The sequence below is a fragment of the Myotis myotis genome, unplaced genomic scaffold (assembly GCF_014108235.1).
Source record: "Myotis myotis isolate mMyoMyo1 unplaced genomic scaffold, mMyoMyo1.p scaffold_m19_p_18, whole genome shotgun sequence".
Taxonomy (NCBI): domain Eukaryota; kingdom Metazoa; phylum Chordata; class Mammalia; order Chiroptera; family Vespertilionidae; genus Myotis; species Myotis myotis.
The window spans coordinates 23,286,047-23,308,744 of NW_023416322.1; the positions used below are offsets into that span (position 1 = coordinate 23,286,047).

At 43.3% G+C, this 22,698-nt stretch overlaps 1 pseudogene; it reads left to right on the forward strand.

Moving 5' to 3' along the window:
* The first annotated feature begins 426 nt into the window (after window positions 1-426).
* The window catches only part of LOC118673283, a 91,799-nt pseudogene continuing 69,527 nt past the window's right edge, over window positions 427-22,698 (forward strand).

The following is a 22,698-nucleotide window of genomic DNA, read 5'->3' on the forward strand; positions in this document are numbered from 1 at the left end:
AGCTTTTACCACTGGCCTCTAGCACATTTCTTCACTATGGCCAGGCTTTGTGACCCTGGACCAACCATGCCTCCGTCCAAGAGCTCCTAACCTCAGCTGGGATGTGTTTCTGCATATGCTTCTTCTTTATGCCTTAGAGCTCTCTTTTACTCCTTCTCCTAGTCCCTTTTTGCTAGTGTATGAAACTGTACACTAGTGTGTACATTGTATAAAACAATTCTGCATATTATAATTTTTCTGTTCAAATTACTGTGTGGTTTCCTATTGGGTCCTGATAGATTCAGTCTGGGAGAGGAAAAAGAACCAGTAAGGGAGCAGTGGATAAAGGACACTGACAGGTGGAGGTGGGTGGGGCCTGGAATCCAAGTGAAGAATGTGTTACAAAGTGGCAGGAGAGATCCAGTGTGTCAAATAATGCTGATTATCATGAATGAGGAGGATGGAGACTTGACTATGGGATTCAGCAATGTGGAGCACCTTTGGTAAACTTGAACAGAGCATATATCAGTTTTACCTGTCCAGCTCCTCCCTGCCAATGCATGGAACCAGTACCCCAAATTTCCTAGGGAAATCATCCATCCTCTACCTCATTACATGTGGTTTCAGTGGGCTTGCCCCAGAGCTAGGCATGCAATCTAAGCTGGCCAGAATGCTGTACCCCTTGGCTACTGTGATTGGATGAGCACATAACCTAAATTGGTCCTATGAGGGTCACACCTCAGACAACCTGGATTAGATCATCATCTTGTCACCCAAAGATAGAGCTTGTCTGAAAATAAAGCCAACACAGAGAAAGCAGAGTTGAGAAAAAACAAATTCTGATGACATTTCTGTGAATGCTTGGATCTAGCTAGCCAAGAAGCTATCCCTAGAATTTTTAGGTACATGAGATGATAAATTCCTTTTTTTCTTTTTCTGTTCATGAAAATTGGAGTTTCATTTTCTTCACTTACAACCAAAAGAGTCATGAGCAAAACAATAACACTTAATTAGTAATTATAGCATGGAAAACAACTGATGAGCTACGTGACTTGCCCAAAGTCTCCGTGGTCAAGCTGAATCTATACGCCAAGTCTTTAACTCAACACATTTCTTCCCATTATATCAAACTGTCCTCTAATGAGTTCAGCAACATGCATTATGACTGTCATTATTCAGGGAAGAAAATGATGTGGATTAATAGATTTCATTATGATTAAAGAATTTTTCTGAATTGTGTCGAATTTTCCCCCTACGGCATGAAAATTTGTTATAATGAAGGAAAGGAAATTTCAAAGTATCAAAGTGGTGAGGCATTGTGACCAAGAGAACAAGTAAAAACTCTTTATTTTGAAATTAATTGTAAATATGGAGAGACCCATCTTTTTAAGAATATCCATTCTTATCCAGGGTCAGAACAATATAAATCATAGCCTCAGTTTTGCCTTTACAACCAAATGCCATAATTGAAACTGATTTGCCACCTTCATTAATTCAGTAAGACGATTTGACAACTGGTCCCTCTTAGCAATGGGTGGTTGGAGAAATCAGTTTACTCAATGAGTCACAAACATGTGTTAAACCATGTTTGTCTTCTGGAAGGCTTGCCCTGGCCACACTAGGAGATGTCCTCTGTTAGATATACATTTATATCCCTGTGATGTAGACAGACAACTCTGTCTCAAAGCTGCCATACAGCATCACCCCAGAGATGTGTCTGAGCCCCTGGCTCAGGAGGGTGGCATGATGACCCTATTGCCGAAAGGTACTGTGTCTGTGTCTGGGTGTTTTAAAATTTCAGAGCTTAAATCATCCAATGAAATATTCATGGGGATCTAAAGTAGTGAGCAAGCTAACGGCCTTCTTATGGGAATATCAATATTCTTGGAGCCAGTCTTAATCCAATATTCAGAAAGCTTCTTTTCCCCCTTCATCACTTTGGACTCAGACTTATTTTCAGAAACCCTCCACCCTTTTAAAACTCTGCAGGATGGGTTGTGGAAGGTGGGCCAAGGGCAGGGCACCATGACAAGAAGGCGGCACTGTGGGTGTAGGTACAGGTTGGGGATGAGGAGGGGTGCTCTCCCAACACAGTCAAAGGAACCGCCAGGGTAGAGGCTTAGTGTGGCCACCCTGGGAAGCTGAAGAATGTGTGCACAGTCGGGTGACTGGCTTTAGTGTTTTCATCTGCTCTATAATTCCAGGTGTGTACGTAGGATTTTCCTTCCTGGCAAGAGAAAAGGAAGGGGTGGAGAAGGGAGAGGGGGGTGGGAGGTCCTCATTGGTGTCATGGAAGGAAATTACTGCTGGAGAAAGAAAATATTTTCTTTCACCCATTCTCTGTTGCATATGGGTGTCCCTCAAGAGTGTAGAAAGAGGTGCAGGAATAGCATCTACAAAACAAAGCTCACCCAGCAGACAGTGGTGTGCTACACAGTGACCCCCGCCTGTCCCCTTCCCCACATGGCTCCTCAGCCTGCCTATCTCCACCCACCCACTGCCTGCCTGCCCTTAAAATGGGGTGGAATTCTACATTCTCCTTTTCCCTTCTAAGCCTCTCAGTTCAGACTGCCAAAAAAGGGGCCAGTTGGGATGGTGGTTTCCTGATGTGGGTACCTGTCTCTCAGGACTGGAATAAGGCCGGCCAACTCATTCCAGGTCTGCCTGCCTGAAAAACTGAAGCAGCCTTCTCCCCAGGGCTGGTCTGTGTTACTGAGGCTTATCCAGAGCTGCCCTTTCGGGTGCCCCAGGAGCTGGGGAAGGCAGAGAGACTTCTTGGAGACTGGTGCCCAGAGCAGTACTGCCAAGCCAAGCTGGGAACTGAGGAGGCCCAGTTACAGGCATGGTCAAGAGAGCTAGGTGTGGGCAGGACGATGGGGGAGAGGGCTGTTCTCCACACACACACACTCTCTCCCACCAGCTGGCTTATCTCCAGCAAGAGTTAGTGAACAGCAGTGTTCAACGCTAGACCTTAAAGGGTGTCAGTACGCTGGAAACCCTACCTTGTGGCCAGGAGGAGGAGAGAGGCCCCTAGCCACCGGCACTTCCCTGGGTATTTCTCTTCCAAAGGCTAAGTCTTCAAATTCAGGCTTGAGAAAATAATGTTTTTTTAACATTCTGTGCTTTAAGGTTGATGTACTGTGAATTTAGGGAAGAAAGCAATGGCAATTTCACAAATCAAGTCATATTGTATCTTGCATGCTGAGGCTTCCCTACCACAGGGCTTGGAACCGGGAAGCTTCTAGATTCAATGCCAGGACCAAAGTATTTGGATTCTTTCTAGAGAAGCTTGAACCATATTAGGTACTGAGTAACACAGGTTGATCAACAGTGAAAAGTGCAAGGACATTCCCTTATTCATGTTGTTTCTCTGAATCAGCTGACTCCACACTCAGCAAACACCTATGGAAACCCCAGAGTCCTCAAGCCCACTAACCTTGAGCCACCTCACCTCCTCTCTAACCCTTCTCCCTCTCTAGTTATATCTAAGTAAGGGGGTGCTATTTCTTAGGGACACCTGCTTGTTAGTCTGGAATACACAAGAGTTTGCTGTAGAACTGTCACAACTATAAAGGCCAAAGAATCACCACTTCCTTTTTTTAAGTCTTTAACAGTACTTAAGAAATGCTACTCCCTAACACCCACCCACCACAACCCTCACAAGAAAAAACAAAAAGCCAAACCCAGCTGGGTCAAAACAGAGGGTCTAATGCTGCCTTATACTCTCACAGAATCTGGCACTGTGCTTTAGTTTATATGCTGAGTAACCTTGGAAAAATTACTTCACCTATCTGTGCCTTAGTTTCCTCATCTTCAAAATGGAGATAATAATAGTAACTATCTCATGGGTTGCTGTGATTATTAAATGAGGTAATATATTTAAAGTTTCCTAGAACACACAATAAGTACTATAAAGGTGTTAGCTAATATTACATATATATATATATATATATATATATATATATATATATATATATATAAAAGCCTAAGCAACCGAAAGACCAGTCAACCGGGCGCTATGGCGCACACTGACCACCAGGAGGCAGACACTCAATGCAGGAGCTGCCCCTGGTGGTCAGTGCGCTCCCACAGCCAACCTCCCTTGGCCAGTCAACCTCCCATCCCCCCCCCCCCAGCTGACCGGCCCCAATTGGCCCTGATCACCAGCCAGGCTGAGGGATCCCACGCATGCATGAATTCATGTACCAGCCCTCTAGTTTATATAATAAAAGCCTAAGCAACTGTTACAGCAGAATGACCAGAAAGACCGGTCACTATGATGCACACTGAACACCAGGGGGGCAGACGCTCAGTGCAGGAGCTTCCCCCTGGTGGCACAGGGAGTGCCACTCAGCCAGAAACTGGGCTCATGGCTGGCGAGCACAGTGGCGGTGGTGGGAGCCTCTCCCGCCTCCGAGGCAGCGCTAAGGAGTAGTGAGCCAAGTGGCAAGGAGCAGCGAGCAGGCGGGTGTAAGGAGTGAGGGGTCCCGGACTGGAAGAGACCGTTGGCCGGGCTGATGGACCCCCACAGTGCATGAATTTCGTGCACCAAGCCTCTCATTACTATAATAATTATTATTGGTGTGTCTAAAACATTTGACAAGTAGAATTGTTGTCAAGTTCCCATGGAGAAAATACCCTCATTGGTTGATAAACGGGGAGTTACTGAAGCAGCCAGTCTACCCTCAAGGCCTTATGTAACTTAGATCTCATCTCAATCCAACTTGATTCAGTTCCGCCAAAGGACAGTAAGGTTTAACTCCTAAAATATAAATAGGTGACCATGACATAAATAGGTCTTGAATAAAATCCAGTTTTTCATCTAAGCCCAGATGGAGAGCCTCATCAAAGATTCCACAAGACTGTCCCCTATCGTTGAACCCAGGATTGGCAGGCTACACATGAAAAAGCCTGACCAGCTTTGCCGGCCAATTCTGTTCTGCCTAACCAATTGCTTAAGAATTTCCAGTTCTTATCTTCCATACTTAACTGTGTTCTCTGGTTTCTTATTGTTGCCATTGAAATGAAAACATCAGATACTTCTCCACCATAGCTATAAGTGACTATCCATGATCACTCTGATAACCACCCTAAATGTCACTTTTTGGACCTCCTCAGACAAAGCCAATGGCCTTTATGCTATCTCACTATTGACCTGACCCACCCAAAACCATCTCTCTCATGTCTCTTTGCAATAAAGCATGTCACCTGGGGCAGGTCACTGGACTTAGGAGAAAATGACACTCGCCATGTTTTTCTTATTACAGTGGGGACTTGAACTTTAGCTCTTATATTCTCAGAACCACAGGTATGACAGAGAACAAATGAAATACAGTGTACTGGCCACTGTTCTAGGAGCTGGAACACAGGGAACAAGATAGGCAAAGTCCTTGCTCTCTAGGAACATAAAATCTAGACATGAAAAAAGTGCTTGCTGTTATTTTTTAAATCACATTTTATATCACCAGGGCAACCTGATGTTGGCAAGACTGAGATGAAGGTCGTTTTGAGAATGTGTTTTTAATATTTTCCCTTTTCTAACTCTTTTAAAATAATACAGGCCTGGTCATTAGAAAATATATTAGGGGGAAATGAGAAATGATCAAATCTTTATAAAAATAGTCTTTGTTCCAAAACTTACAAAAGCCTATTAAAGTCACAGCACCAAATAACTATAGTAAATCAGAAAATATAATATCCTGCTAATAATGAAAAGTTGTAGTTTCTGTAAGCCCAGTTATCACTCTTGGTTTCTGTTTCCCATTTCCATTAAAGGTTACAAGTTAGGTATCTCAATGGAGACAATCCAGTTGCTTCTCTTTTAACATTTTAACACCCCAATTTTCACACTTTTAAAATAAAATGAACAAATGGTCATAACTCTTTCCTCCTCCTTAAAACACTTCCCTCTCCCATCCTCCAAAAAACAATGTGAAAAACACACTGAAATTACTAATCTTTATTATTAGGAATATAGGATGTTGGGTTATTTTCTTGGCCCAGCCAAGATATTGCCGATGACCTTTTCAATCATTTAACTTGCCTGGTGAGATTTTTAGAAAGTAAATATGTCTGGCAATTTTTCCCCCGGTTCCCACCCTGGAGGGTCCCTAACAACAAGAACTTCTCTAGCGAGGGCTATTCCTGGGTATCAGGAGAATGAAGTGACAGCACACAGGGTCTTGCTGCTTACCAAAAGAGGTAACCATCTCTCTCCAGTGTAGACCTTCCTCCTGAAAGGATGCGGAGGCCAGTAACAACTGATGTTGGGCCAAGAGCAGAGAATCTGGGCTTTTCATTTTCAGTAACACTCCATTAAAAACTCACCTATACTAGGCTTCTGGTTATTTGTGGGCCAAGTCATACCCACAGACACACATATGCAATCATTCATTCATTCAACAAATATTTATTGAGCATCTACTCTGTGCCAGCCCGGAGTTAATGACAAGCGTGGCTTTCTCACCATGGGAAACCTGCTGCACATGTGCTCCAGGAAGTTTCATGGCATAGCGTTCATGGACTTTTACTGTGTAAATTCATTCTGTTTTTCAGTTTCATATTTTAGAGAAGAAAAACAAAAAGAAATTTCTCTTAAGATCACCAACCAAAGATAACTACCATATATTTTCCTCATTTTTAATAATCAGTTTGTATTATAGTTGTTTGATGTAGTTGTGTTCATACTGCACATACAATTTTCTCTCTTGCTTGTTTTCCCCACTTTAGTCATACAACATATTATGTTTCCAAGTGTAAAATTCTGGGACTTAGAAGAGGATTCTGAGAAGATGGTGGAGTAGGAAGAACCAGAAATGTCTCCTGACCTACACAATAAATGCATTGGCAGAATCTGTCTGATGTAACTATTTCGGAACTCTGGAGTCTATTGAAGTCTTGCAATTTCCAGGGGAAGGCTTGGACAATACATTGTGGTTAATTTTAGTCAATTTCAGCTCTTAGCAAAGTAGCAGCTATCCATAACCCATTCCTAGTCCCAAGGCAGGAAGCTATGCATATATCCCTAGAGCAATCTGCACACAACTTGCAGAAGCCAGGGTGGGCAATGAGGACTCTGTCCTCCAAACATCAGGGATTTGTGCTCTGATCACTCATTACTGTTTCTAATCACTGAGCTGCAGATGAAGAGGTAGACAGCTATTGTTGTTGCACTTTCCCCCATTGTGGCAAGCCACTCCTATTAGGCTGAAATGACTCTCAGGGGATTCAAAAGTCTGGTGCTCTCTTCTGTTCCTTCTTCATTTTTCCCTTTTTCCTCTTTTGGGAGCCCGACATAACAGACTAGGATATTAGCTTGGCTGGGATGGCTTGGTGGTTCAGCATTGACCCATGAACCAAGAGGTCCCCAGTTCAATTCCAGGTTAGGGCACAAACCCAGGTTGCAGGTTCGATCCCCAGACATTGATGATGTCTCTCTCACCGATGTTTCTATCTCTATATCCCTCTCCCTCTAAAATTAATAAAAACATTAATAAAAAGACTAGGATATTAAAAAGTAACTGCATATATGGGGAAAATTAGAGAATGACATGCACATCCAGGGAAAGGTACAAGGTCAAAAAGAGACCTGAGAAGTTCCTACATTTACACCTCAGGACTATTCTTGGCACAGAAACAGTGTACAACAATTTTTTAAAAAAATGAAAACAAGAACAAAAACAGCAAACTCTAGGGCAGGAAGAGAATCTGATCTCCAGAATTACCACATTATTAGACTCAAATGTACAGTTTTCAACAACAAAATCACAAGAAATAGAAAAGTATGGCCCATTCAAAGGAAAAAAAATAAATCAACACTATCCTTAAAAAAAGACTTAATGGCAGATCTACTAGACAAAGACTTTAAAACAACTGTCTTAAGAAGCTCAAAGACCTACAGAAACAAAAAAAATATGAACAAAATAGAAATATCATTAAGAGACAGAAAACCTAAAAAAAATACTGAAGCTAAAAAGTACCATAACTAAAATAAAAACTCCACTAAAGGGATTAAAAGGCAGATTTAAACATGCATAAGAAAGAATCCACAAACTTGAGGACAGGACAATGTAAATTATTGAGTCTGAAAAACAAGGGAAAAAACAAAAGTAGACTAACATATACATTGCAGAAGAAGAGACAATGAAACCTTGAGTTACCAAGCCATGAAAAGACATGGATGAGCCTTTATGCACATTACTAAGCAAAAGAAGCCTGTCAGAAAAAGCTACAATATTATGTGATTCCAAACATAAAAGTTCTGGAAAAGGCAAAACTATAGAGGGAGTAAAAAGATCAGGGGTTGAGAGAAGGGGAATGAGTAGGCAGGGCACGGAGGATTTTAAGGGCAATTAAGCAATTCTGTATGATTTTATAATGGTGGATACATGTCCTTACGCATTTTTCCACACCCACACAACATATAACACCAACAGTAAACCCTAATGTAAACTATATACTTTGAGTGATAATGATGTGTCAATGCAGTTTCAACAATTGTAAAATGTACCACTGTGGTAGGGGATGTTGATGACTGAAAAGGCTGCGCATAGTGGAGGCAGAAGAGCTAATAGAAAATCTCTATACCTTCTGATCAATTTTGCTGTGAACATAAAAACTGCTCTATAAATAGTCTATTAAAATTTAAAAATTGAGAAGACACTATTAACTGAGAACCAAGATGGCGGCATAGGTTAACGCCGGAGTTTGCTGCCTTGAACAACTACTTCAAAAGTAAAACTAAAAGACGGAACGGACATCACCCAGAACCACAGGAACGCTGGCTGAGTGGAAGTCCTACAACTAGGAGGAAAGAGAAATGCATACGGACATTCAGAGGAGGCGCAGTGCTGAAGTCAAATTCTGAGGTGCGGAGTGCGCGGAGCGGGCTGGCGGCCGAGGGCGCGGTTGGCGTTTTCAATTGGGAGGGAGTCGCAGACTCTGAGCTCCAGATACGGGCAAGTCTTTAGGGACCCAGACTCAAACGGGAGAAGCGGGACTGTCTGGCTTCGGTCAGAGCGAGTGCAGCTTTCTCTCCGAGCTTTGCAGCGGTTGCTGGGACTCAAAGAGGCAGAGCCCCTGGGGACAGGACTGAGAGCCGCCGTAACTGCTCTCTCCGGCCCACCCTGTTGATCCTGTGCGACCCACCCCTCCCAAGCCCTGCACAGAGGCATTTGCTGGATAGCCTCAGGCAAAGGCTAGATTAGCACCTCCCTAGAGGACAGAAGTTCTCTCACTGCAGACACAGCTGATTCTCACAGCCACTTGGCCTGGAGGTCAAACCCTCCCTGGTATTAGCTACAACAATCAAGGCTTAACTACAAGACTGCGCACAAAGACCACTAGGGGGTGCACCAAGAAAGCATAAAAAATGCGGAGACAAAGAAACAGGACAAAATTGTCAATGGAAGATACAGAGTTCAGAACCACACTTTTAAGGTCTCTCAAGAACTGTTTAGAAGCCGCCGATAAACTTAATGAGATCTACAAGAAAACTAATGAGACCCTCGATCTTATATTGGGGAACCAACTAGAAATTAAGCATACACGGACTGAAATAACGAATATTATACAGACTCCCGACAGCAGACCAGAGGAGCGCAAGAATCAAGTCAATGATTTGAAATGCGAGGAAGCAAAAAACACCCAACCAGAAAAGCAAAATGAAAAAAGAATCTAAAAATGCGAGGACAGTGTAAGGAGCCTCTGGGACAGCTTCAAGCATACCAACATCAGAATTATAGGGGTGCCAGAAGATGAGAGAGACCAAGATATTGAAAACCTATTTGAAGAAATAATGACAGAAAACTTCCCCCACCTGGTGAAAGAAATGGACTTACAGGTCCAAGAAGCGCGGAGAACCCCAAACAAAAGGAATCCAAAGAGGACCACACCAAGACACATCATAATTAAAATGCCAAGAGCAAAAGACAAAGAGAGAATCTTAAAAACAGCAAGAGAAAGAAACTCAGTTACCTACAAGGGAATACCCATACGACTGTCAGCTGATTTCTCAACAGAAACTTTGCAGGCCAGAAGGGAATGGCAAGAAATATTCAAAGTGATGAATACCAAGAACCTACAACCAAGATTACTTTATCCAGCAAAGCTATCATTCAGAATTGAAGGTCAGATAAAGAGCTTCACAGATAAGGAAAAGCTAAAGGAGTTCATCACCACCAAACCAGGATTATATGAAATGCTGAAAGGTATCCTTTAAGAAGAGGAAGAGGAAGAAAAAGGTAAAGATACAAATTATGAACAACAAATATGCATCTATCAACAAGTGAATCTAAGAATCAAGTGAATAAATAATCTGATGAACAGAATGAACTGTTGATTATAATAGAATCAGGGACATAGAAAGGGAATGGACTGACTATTCTTGGGGGGGAAAGGGGTGTGGGAGATGCGGGAAGAGACTGGACAAAAATCGTGCACCTATGGATGAGGACAGTGGGTGGGGAGTGAGGGCGGAGGGTGGGGCAGGAACTGGGAGGAGGGGAGTTATGGGGGGAAAAAAGAGGAACAAATGTAATAATCTGAACAATAAAGATTTAATTAAAAAATAAAAATTAAAAAATAAAATTTAAAAATTGAAACTTTTACACACAAAAAATAGAGGCAAATACTGAGAGCAAATGAAAATATAACTCTTAGTAATCATAATGGTGATGGTAGTACCAGTATTGTTGTTCCAAGCCTGTTGGTTTTTTTAAAAAAAACCTATTTGAATTCCAATTCCTGCTCAAAGAAACCAGGGAGCCTGGCCTGCGTGGCTCAGTGGTTAAGCATTAACCTATGAACCAGGAGGTCACAGTTAGATTCCTGGTCAGGGCATATGCCCAGGTTGCGGGCTCAATCCCCAGTGTGGGGCATGCAGGATGCAGCTGATCAATGATTCTCTCTCATCATTGATGCTTCTATCTCTCTCTCGATCTCCCTTCATCTCTGAATCAATAAAAATATTTTTTAATAAAGGAATGCTTGAAGAAGAAAAAAATCAAAGTTGCTTTTTGAGGACAAACCATGCAATATGCTTGCATAACATGTAAGTTACTTATAGAAAAACGATCCACAGAAATGGAAAAACTCTAAGAGAGCTGGATCAGTATTTTTATTTTCTAGATGAAGAAACCAAGCTCAGAGAGCACAGGTGACTTGCTTAATCACACACAGCAAGATAGAGACAGAGTGGGACAGACACTGGGAGTGGAGCCAGGGCCCTGCCATTAAGGATGCTGTCTTTCTTTCTGGAAGATCTACATGTATTTCGCCAGGAACTAAGGTGTCCCCTAGAGTAGGATTTTTCAAACTAGCTGATGGTAAGAATCACCTGAGCCATGTGTTAAAAAAACAGAGACTCCAGACCTCCTAAAATAGCATCTCCAGGCAGGGGCCCCAGAATCTGTGCTTATAATAGGGCTGAGGCTTATCATCTATCTGGTCCTTTGGGGAACGGTGCAGGGATAAAGGTCTCTGGGAGGATTTCAGCCTGGAGGCCCAGGGAAGGTGGGTGACCTTGCAGAGCCTGCAGCCCATAACAAGACTGGCACTGGATTCTGCGTCCTTGGGGTGAACAGGCCAGAAAGTAGCAGGAGAAGGGAAGAGAACCAAAGGTACATGGGACCCTGTGAGGGATGGAGCCAATAAAGAGGTCAGGATGGGACCTTAGAGGCCATTCTTCTAGTGGAGGCTGGGGCACATTAAAAGCCCTGAAAGAATGTGCTGGGAAGTAGGTTTCCCACTCTCTGCAGGCCGGGGTCTGTGCTCTCTCTAAAGGGTCCCTGCCCTCATTGACTTCATTGCGCTGAGGCAGGGTCACCTACCTCACTGCCTGGGTGAACGCAGGAAGGAAACGCCAGCTGCAGCTGGCACCAGCACATGTAATTAATGATGGCCGTCCCCTGCTCCATGCCCGGCCCCCTTAGGAGCAGAGGTTAATTGAGTGGGGCATAAGCTCTGGCTGATCTGAATTTCTTCTGATGCAATTAAACCTTCTCCAATCATTTATTAACTCATGAAATTGACACAGCAGGTTAGCAGCACCAGGGAAGATAAACAGTTTTTTCCCTTCTTCCTGGACAGCAAGCCTCAGGCAAGCCTGGCAGAAGGTATGGGAGGAAGAAGCTCCTTTTACTTTGACTGGATGTATGGCCATTACCAAACCCCGACCCCCAGGATGAAGGTGTGAGGAGTCAGTGGTCAGATCGCTTCCTTTGTCCCAGATGAGCAACTTCAGCATTAAAAAGCCCTGTGGAGAGAAACCAAGATGGCGGCATAGGTTAACGCCGGAGATTGCTGCCTCGAACAACCACTTCAAAAAACAACTAAAAGACAGAAAGGACATCATCCAGAACCACAGGAAGTCTGGCTGAGTGGAAATTCTACAACTAGGAGGAAAGAGAATATCATACCCAGACTCAGAGGAGGCGCAGTGCTGAAGTGAAATACTAAGGTGCGGAGTGCACGTGGAGTGGGCTGGAGGCGGAGGGCGCGGTTGTTGTTTTCAATCGGGAGGGAGTTTTAGACTCTGAGCTCCAGATCCGGGCGAGTCTCTAGGGACCCAGACTCAAACGGGAGAAGCGGGACTGTCTGGCTTCGGTCAGAACTCGAAGGCAGCTTTCTCTCGGAGGTTTGCAGCGGTTGCTGGGACTCTGTGAGGCAGAGCCCCTGAGGACTGAACTGAGAGCAGCCATAACTGCTCGCTCCACCCGCCCTGTAGATCCCCGGGACCCGCCCCGCCCAAGCCCTGCGCAGAGCCATTTGCCGGATAGCCTCAGGCAAACGCTAGATTAGCACCACCCTAGAGATCCAGCACAGAAGCTCTCCCACTGCAGACACAGTGGACTCTCATAGCCAGTTAGCCTGGAGGTCAAATCACCCCTGGTATTGCCGACAACAATCAAGGCTTAACTACAACAAGACTGCGCACAAAGACCACTAGGGGGTGCACCAAGAAAGCATAAAAAATGCGGAGACAAAGAAACAGGACAAAACTGTCAATGGAGGATATTGAGTTCAGAACCACACTTTTAAGGTCTCTCAAGAACTGCCTAGAAGCCGCCGATAAATGTACTGAGATCCTCAAAAAATCTAATGAGACCCTCGATGTTATGATAAAGAACCAACTAGAAATTAAGCATACACGGACTGAAATAACGAATACTATACAGACTCCCAACAGCAGACCAGAGGAGTGCAAGAATCAAGGCAAAGATTTGAAATGCGAAGAAGCAAAAAACACCCAACCAGAAAAGCAAAATGAAAAAAGAATCCGAAAATACGAAGATAGTGTAAGGAGCCTCTGGGACAGCTTCAAGCATACCAACATCAGAATTATAGGGGTGCCAGAAGATGAGAGAGACCAAGATATTGAAAACCTATTTGAAGAAATAATGACAGAAAACTTCCCCCACCTGGTGAAAGAAATGGACTTACAGGTCCAAGAAGCGTGGAGAACCCCAAACAAAAGGAATCCAAAGAGGACCACGCCAAGACACATCATAATTAAAATGCCAAGAGCAAAAGACAAAGAGAGAATCTTAAAAGCAGCAAGAGAAAGAAACTCAGTTACCTACAAGGGAATACCCATACGACTGTCAGCTGATTTCTCAACAGAAACTTTGCAGGCCAGAAGGGAATGGCAAGAAATATTCAAAGTGATGAATACCAAGAACTTACAACCAAGAGTACTTTATCTAGCAAAGCTATCATTCAGAATTGAAGGTCAGATAAAGAGCTTCACAGATAAGGAAAAGCTAAAGGAGTTCATCACCACCAAACCAGGATTATATGAAATGCTGAAAGGTATCCTTTAAGAAGAGGAAGAGGAAGAAAAAGGTAAAGATACAAATTATGAACAACAAATATGCATCTATCAACAAGTGAATCTAAGAATCAAGTGAATAAATAATCTGATGAACAGAATGAACTGTTGATTATAATAGAATCAGGGACACAGAAAGGGAATGGACTGACTATTCTTGGGGGGGAAAGGGGTGTGGGAGATGCGGGAAGAGACTGGACAAAAATCGTGCACCTATGGATGAGGACAGTGGGTGGGGAGTGAGGGCGGAGGGTGGGGCGGGAACTGGGAGGAGGGGAGTTATGGGGGGAAAAAAGAGGAACAAATGTAATAATCTGAACAATATAGATTTAATTTAAAAAAAGAGAGAAAAAATAATAATAAATAAAAAGCAGTAGAAAGAAAAAAAAAAAAAAAAAAGCCCTGTGCAGTTTGAGAAGGGGCCTAAGAGATATGAGGAACTTTTGTAAATCATCAAGGTGGAAAAAAGAGCCTCAGTAAAATAATGGGCCATGGGCAGGTGGATTCTAAAAGAGGAAACCCAGAGACTAACAAGAAAATGAAGTGATGCCCAAACTCAATAGTAATCTGAAAAACACAAATTGAAACCAGAAAGAGCTATCACTCTACATAGGTATGACTGGCAAAAATGAAGAAGCTGGATAATGCCAAGTGTTGACACTGATGCAGGAATTTAGAGGCACTGCCAGTTAGGGTATAGCTAGGGCAGCTGTTGAGGGAGAAACCAGGTACTACTTGGTCATATTAAGTTCACACATATCCCATAAAACAGCAATTCTGCTCCTGTGTCTATATCCCCCCAATTTCTCAACAATTCATAAGTAGGACTCAAAATAAAAAATGAAAGAGGAGATGTTACAAGTGATACCACAGAAATACAAAGGACCATAAGAAACTACTATAAACAATTATATCCCAACAAATTTGACAATCTAGAAGAAATGGAGAAATCTGTAGAAACATACAACCTACCAAAACTAAATCATGATGAAATACAAAATTTGAATAGATCAATTACTACTAAGGAGACTGAATTAGTAATTAAAAATCTCACAACAGCCTATTACCCAGGAGGTCATGGTTCGATTCCCAGTCAAGGCACATGCCTGGGTTGCAGGCTTGATCCTCCATTTCAGGGCATGCAAGAGGCAGCTGATTAATGATTCTCTCCCATCAATGATGTATCTGTTTCTCTCACACTTCCTTCCTCTCTGAAATCAATAAAAATATTTTTTTAAAGATAAAAGAAACCAGGGCTCCTTGAAGAACTGGCAGATTCCGGGTCTGGGGCAGGAAATGTACAAGATGAGCCCAGCATATCTTGTCATATCAAATAGCAAGGAAGTAATGAAAGACTAGTAGGGCCATGTCAAAGCATTCGAGAGCCAATGGAAGAGGTTCTCAATGGCCATTAATGGGATGACCTGCAATAAAAAGATATTCAATTGCTTGAAAACAATCATATATGTTGAATACATATATGAATACATGGGTACATGATTTCGTGATCCTATATAATAAAAGCCCAGTGACCAAACAACAGAATGAACAGAACGACCGGTAGACCAGGAGCCGTCACTCAGAGGGCGGGTCCACAGCCCCTCACCAAGATGAGCAGCTGCTCCCGCTGCAGCTGCTCGGCTGACCAGGATGAGTAGTGCTCCCATAGCAGGCCGATCCCTGCAGGCCACGCCCCCAACCAGTGAACAAAACCCATGCACCAGGCCTCTAGTAATTAAAATAAAAAGGTATCTTTGGAGGAGGATGGGAAACATTCATTGTTGTGGCAACTGGTAAATAAAAGGGAAGAATGAAGTATTTACTTTACCTTTCCTATCTGAATTGTACCACTTATTAAACAAATAATCAATGATGAAAAGTGTCTTTTTATAGAATTATTATAACTAATCAATGGAAAAAAACAGAATTATCATATTCTGCAGCTCACAATAAGTGATGGATCTAGGCATTGAGCATCTATATATGCTAAAGTAACAAAGAGAGACAATCAAATGTTATATACTTCCATTTCTGTATACATCAGTATCACCCATCATCTTGCCAAAGGGATTGAGCCCGAGTTTCATCTCTAAATCCAGCTTCCATTTGGCAGAAAACACCGAACTGCATCAGGAGAATGCAACCAGTATCAACCTGACTGCAGGGAACTCTGCAGGTCAAATGCCCTGGGTTCTGCAAAATGTCTGAGGTATGTGGAGAAGGTTTTCCAAGGCAGAATATCTTGAACTGAATCTTAAAAGGCAGGGCATATGAAAGTTGGGAATGGCTGAGACCGGTTTGGCTCAGTGGATAGAGCATCGGCCTGCGGACTGAAAGGTCCCGGTTCGATTCCGGTCAAGGGCATGTACCTGGGTTGCGGGCACATCCCCAGTGGGAGTGTGCAGGAGGCGGCTGATCGATGTTTCTCTCCCATCGATGTTTCTAACTCTCTATCTCTCTCTCCCTTCCTCTCTGTAAAAAATCAATAAAATATATTTCTTAAAAAAAAAAGAAAGTTGGGAATGAAAATATAATTGGATTAGTGGGAAATAAGTGTCTTGGAACCCAGTTTGAGCTTCTCATCCATTTGGGGGCAGCACCTCAGATCCCTCAGGTTCAAACCAAGAAGCTCAGAACCCCCATAATCCTCCTCTCCTAAGCTTTGCCTATTTTCACTGCCCCACTCTGGTTCTTACTGTCCCGAGTAACAAGCACTTCCCTTCCCATGTTCTTCTTTGCTTAGGTGTGAACTTCACCTAAAGAGGCAGCTATCTGTAAAAGTTGGAGAAGACAAACCCCGATCCTAGACTCAATAGCTCCCTCACATTCTGGGAGTGTGCTATTTGAGCCAAGAAGCCACTGGGGACTTGGAGAGAAACCATGGGGCCAACTCCCAAAACTTTAAAAAAAAAAAAAATCAGTGACCCAAAGCAGTGGTCTCCAGATTAGAAATCAGATCCAGCCACGATGAGAGGAGACGCCACTTAAAAAAGGCTGGCACAAAACTGTTAATCACAAAGTATTCTTGGAATTGCTGTGTTATTTTTTAAATGATTGTGTTTTTATTTCACATTTTTTGTTGCTTCTGGTCCATTTTCATTGGGGGTTGAACATTTCTCTGGATTTTCTGTTTTGGTGCCTTTGGGGGCATGAAGTCTTCCTTCAGGAAAGTATTCTTTTCTCAATCAAGTCAGCTCTATTTTCCTTCTCTCAGAGTGTTCCATGGAGCCTAGAGCCAACCTCACTTTCCTGGTATGCCTTGAACCTAGAACATGCCCTCTGGTTTGCCTTCCGGCTTTCAAGTCTAGAAAGGGCAGGTGAAAAGTGTAAGTGGATATTGAGACATTTTCATTAGGAAACTAAAGAGGTTGTTCTATACAGCTGTCCACTGACAGAGGACAGAGTGAGAATTCCTTTTTTTTTAAATATATTTTACTGATCTTTTACAGAGAGGAAGGGAGAGGGATAGAGAGTTAGAAACATCAATGAGAGAGAAACATCGATCAGCTGCCTCCTGCACACCCCCTACTGGGGATGTGCCCGAAACCAAGGTACATGCCCTTGACTGGAATCGAACCTGGGACTCTTCACAGTCCACAGGCCGACGCTCTATCCATTGAGCCAAACTGGTTAGGGCCAGAGTGAGAATTCTTACCCCTTACCCTTACTCAAGGAGGCCTCTGGTAAGCAGAGGAAATAGACAGAAACAGATGCCACGTGGGGCAAAATGAGAAGTCAGCGCAAGTTGTTAATTCTCAGTGTCCAGGATCTCTCTCTTAATTCTGGGATGGTGCAAGGGGACCCCACCCAAACATCTTTCTTCACCTTCAAAATCCATGACCTTCCTGCTTGGTGCTGGAGTGGGCTGGTTCTCATTTACATATCAGAGTGGATTTCAGCTAGCATTTGCAATGGGGAATTTAACAAAACTGAATGTTGTTCTTCCTGTTAGAGCAGCGGTTCTCAACCTGTGGGTCACGACCCCTTTGGAGGTCGAACAACCCTTTCACAGGGGTCACCTAAGACCATCGGAAAACACATATATAATTACATATTGTTTTTGTGATTAATCACTATGCTTTAAGTATGTTCAATTTGTAACAATGAAATTGTGGGTCACCACAACATGAGGAACTGTATTAAAAGGTCTCGGCATTAGGAAGGTTGAGAACCACTGTGTTAGAGGCATTCCATCATGCTTTCAGGACAGAATTTGGAGAGCAAATCGCCTTTCTAGAGTCCATAAAAACTCCCTCAAGGAGTTGGCAGCTTCCCCTGCAGAGGTACATAGACTATCACTGCGCAGCAGCACTCACTAACTTCAGAGAGCAGCAGGGAGCTGGAGCCTGTGTTTGCAGCGCTGGAATGTATATTGCGGGCTGGGCTGTGGCGAGGCCTCTGACGCAGCTGGATTACATGCGCTCCCTCCAGGACATCTGGGAGATAGTGAAGTATCTCCAGGCCCTCCAAAGCCTGGGAAGTGAGAGTACAGTCTCCCCGGTAAGACAATCCAGGACCTTTGGCCCAGTGAATGTTCTCACAAGCAGTCACACTCAGGCCAGTTCCCAAGAAATACTATAGTCAGCTTTTCTTTTCCTTGTCTAGTGGGAGCCATTATCCCTGGCTAAGGAAAATTACACAACTGCTCACATAATCCTTGAAGACAGCTCTTCCCCAGGTGCCACCCACAGTAAAAGCCAAATCAAAAAGCTGCTGTACCCACCTCTCCCTGCGATGCAATTAGTCCTGGGCCATCCTCCATTTATCAGCACAAATGGGTTCACAGGGGTGTTATAGGGACCTGTGCTTGGATACCGCTCACAGAAATAAAAAAGGAAAGGGAGGGAGAAGTGATGGAGGGACCAGTGCATTCAATGGATACCAGAGAGAAGTTACAAATGACTTTTTTTCTGATAGAAAAGTACTTTTCCAACAGTTATGCTTTTAAAAAGCCACAAGGAATTGAGGAAAGAGAGTTGTTTTCTGGGAAAAAAGACCTGGGCTTATCAAGGAAATTAAAGTTGAAACACTTGCCTTAGAGAAGAGCACTGTTCCTTCCACGTTGTGCTGCCTATCAAGCTGCTGAGTGTATATAATCCTTGAAAGGATTTGGAGGTGGGGGTGTACAGTGGTTAGAACAGGGTTTCATATTAGAAACTTGAACTGTTCCATCTACCAGCTTCTATAAATTAACAACTTCTCTAGACTTCACTTTACTCATCCCTGATATTGGGTAATAATTGTTCCTATCTTAAGGAATTGTGGTGAATGTTTAATAAGATAATGTATTTAGATTGCCAAGCAAAGTACTGAACAGATAATATATATTCTGTAAATATAGTATTGTTATTAGTTATTAAGGTAAAGCTTTTAAAGGCTGCATATCCCAAAGTACCCATGAGGGACAAAGAGAAGAACTATCTGGGATCAACATCCTTCATCTATCCCCAGCCAGGAAAACCTTTCCTTTTGAGAAGTCATACTTGCAAGCAGAAGTGAAGCAAACTGGCACTTGAGCAGCCAACACAATCCTTGTGATCACTGGGCTAACAGCTTTTAAAATCAGTTTGTCCTTTCATGTGAAAGATGAAGGATGCGAGGAACAGGAAAACACAGGAAAGGCCCCGTGCAGAAGAAGTTGCTTCTGAAATCCTAATTCTTTCCCAGCCCACTTAACTGGCAAGAGGGCTGGAGCTGGACCAGTGAGTGAACCTCCATGACTACACTCCCCAGTGTGTGGGTAGGAGGATGGAAGAAGAGATAGGAGCATGTACCTGGGAGGGTGTCCTCAACAAGTTGGAAGGAGAATTTGCTCAGCTGATTGAAGTGACTCCCTTCTAAACTGTCACCCCTCCCTAGCTGCAGGTATACCTAAATGCCACAGGGACTAATCATCAGAATTGCTTGTGCTGGTTAAACACCCAAATTGTCTTCCCACATCAGCAAAGCCCCTAACTGAGCAATGGAGAAAAAGAGCCTGGAGCTCCATAAAGGGTATTGGAGGGAGGAATGTGATGGCCCAGAGACATCCAGGATGGGAACAGCTCAGAGGCTTGTGTTAAGCATCACCTTCCTCTCTGGTGCTTAATGAGATATTTCAAAGTGAACCCAGCAAAACAAATTTGGAAGCTACCTGAATCCACAAACCTTGAGATAATCAAGTTCCTGGATAATGCAACCTTTGGGATTGTCCCCGTCTCATTTTGTCTACTTTACAATGGTCAGCCTTGACCTCATGCTCCTTTGCTGTCACGTATCATCCCAGCCAGACTCTCTAGTGTCTCTGTGCATAATGCTGTCCTTTTTGTATTTATCAAATCCATGGGACAAAGAGCACCTTAAATAAGTGCATTTTCAGCACCTAGCAGTTCCTGGTACATTGCGGTAGCTCTACAAATACTCATCAAATGGACTCACGATGCACCAACATCGTGTCTAGCATCTCAGTTGTGAGGCACAGTTGAGAAAGTGGCTTGTGCCAAAGTACCTACACCTCTCTGCCCAAACTGATGCCTTTGTTTTTAAAACGGATAGATCGGATTAGGGGATGCAATTTAGGACCATTTGTGGAACACAGTGAAATGAACTGGCTCAAGTAAGAACTGAACCCAGAACCTGAGCCTCATGAGCACCTTGCTCTACTCACTGAGTAAACAAGGTGCCACTGCCCTGATTCACCAGACTGCCCAGGTGCCAAGGTTCCCTCCCTTGGGACAGAATCCCTCTGTGTGACAAAGAGGGAGTTTTCCGACTGGAAAAGCAATTCTCAAAGCAGACAGAGAAGCTGAAGCTCACCTCCTGCAAGGCAAATGCTACTCTCTTTGTAACTAACCAGACCTGCCAAGAGTTTTAACAATGTAAATAAAAGCTCAGGAGAAAACAAATGAAAAGAGGAAGAGATAAACCCCCAGCTCTCTTAGATTTATTCCAGAATGATTGGACCTCCAACAGGGTCTCAGAGCTACAAAATATAACCTAGGATCTCTAAACAGAACAGGTGAGACTAACAGACTTTCACTGTGGAATCTCCAACTGGAGTTGCCCTGAGCTCTGGAAACAATCTTCCTCACTTGATGCTGCAAGGAACTGTTGGCTTCCCAAGATGATCAATCCCCTTTTGCCCTGATTAGACCCATGAAAAATATACAGGCCAGTCCCTAGTCTGGGTTTCTGGCTCACAGCAGGTCATACTGCTGTTTTCTGCATCTGGAAAGCCTTTGCACCCCTCTCAGCTGCACAGATTGAGTCATTCAAGGCTCACTTCCTCCATGAGGACTTCCATGATTTCTACAGCCCTTGTGAGATTCCTTCTTTTTAACTCCCTATAATACTCAAGTGTGGTTCTCTGGATAATAACATTGGAACTTAATCTCATTTTATCTCAGATAAAACACCATGTTTTGGGAAATTACTGAATGATATGGGAAATGGCATAAATTAAATAAAAAGACAGGATTATGAAATTGCAACTGTGGTAGGGTCCTACTTTAGTTTTAAAATATAAATAGGAAATAATCAAAATTGAAAACACCACCCAGAGAGAATCACTGTAGTTAGGTGACAGGATCATGGGTTGTTTTGCATTTTCTTCCTTACATTTTTCTGCAGAGTCCTAATTTTCTACAATAATTTCAATCACTTTTCTGACAAGTGATCTGTAGTGTTTTACAGTGAATTAGTTAAGGAGGGCCTTTTCAAACTCCCAGTTACCCAAGACAGTGTTTAGCAGATGACAGTGTGGAGAGCTACGTCCAGCACCTGATGTCACCCAGGCAGGGCGCTGGTGACAGCCAGGGAGAAACTTTAGGAAAAGCCTCTCTTTTCATTTTTGTGTCCCCGACACCTAATGGTACCCCATACAGGACCAGCTACATAATTTACAGGGCCTAGTGCAATGAAAAATAAAAATTCAGGACCCCTTTTATAAAAAAATATTAAAGTTTCTAAACAACAGAAATAGCATATTACACTAAGCACAGAGCCTTCCTACGTGTAGGGCCTGAGAAAGTGCACAGATCCCACAGCCACGAAGGCGGCCCTGGAGTCCCACACTCTGTGGGTGCTCCATCAGTATTTGTTGAAAGAAAAGAAAGGAAGGATTGAAAGTAGGATCCCAAACACAAACTTCCCAATTGTAATTCATAGCAAAAGTATACTCAACAAGGTTTGAAATTATACGAGAGTATGAGGTCATATATAGACAGAAGAGCACACTCTTCCTCAATTTTCTCTGCCAGTCTATATTTGAACTACACTGTCCCATTGTCGTCATAAATATACATGTTTGATCATAGTTCATAGTCATGACTTTTTTGTTTGTTTTTTGTTAATACTCACCAGAGGATATTTTTCCATTGATTTTTAGCAAGAGTAGAAGAGAGAAGGAAAGAAAGAGAGAAACATCTATATGAGAGAACCACATCGATTGGTTGCCTCCTGGACGAGCCCCAACCAAGGCTGGGCCGGGGAGGAGCCTACAACCAAGGTACGTGCCCTTGACTGGAATCAAACCCAGGACCCTCTGGTCTGCAGGGCAATGTTCTATCCACTGAGCCAAACCAGCTAGGGCCATGGTCACGATTTTTTACCTGGATGACGTGATCCCTCTATCCACAGAATAAATAAATATTATCTCTTCTGTTCAAATAAGGTAGTCGGTTCTGGCTATTGCATCCTCCCTCTTTGGTTGCATCCTCTCTCTCTGCTTTCCCCACTCAACCCACATTTCTTATTAAAACCCTTTAAGCTTGGCAAGAGAACTCTCCCTACCCACCCTTTCCTTCCTGCACCCCCTACACACCCATCCTCAATGCTCCTTCTGCCTTTAATGCCAGTCAGGCAGACACTGAACATGAGGAGTCTTTAGCGCAGTGGTTCTCAACCTTCTGGCC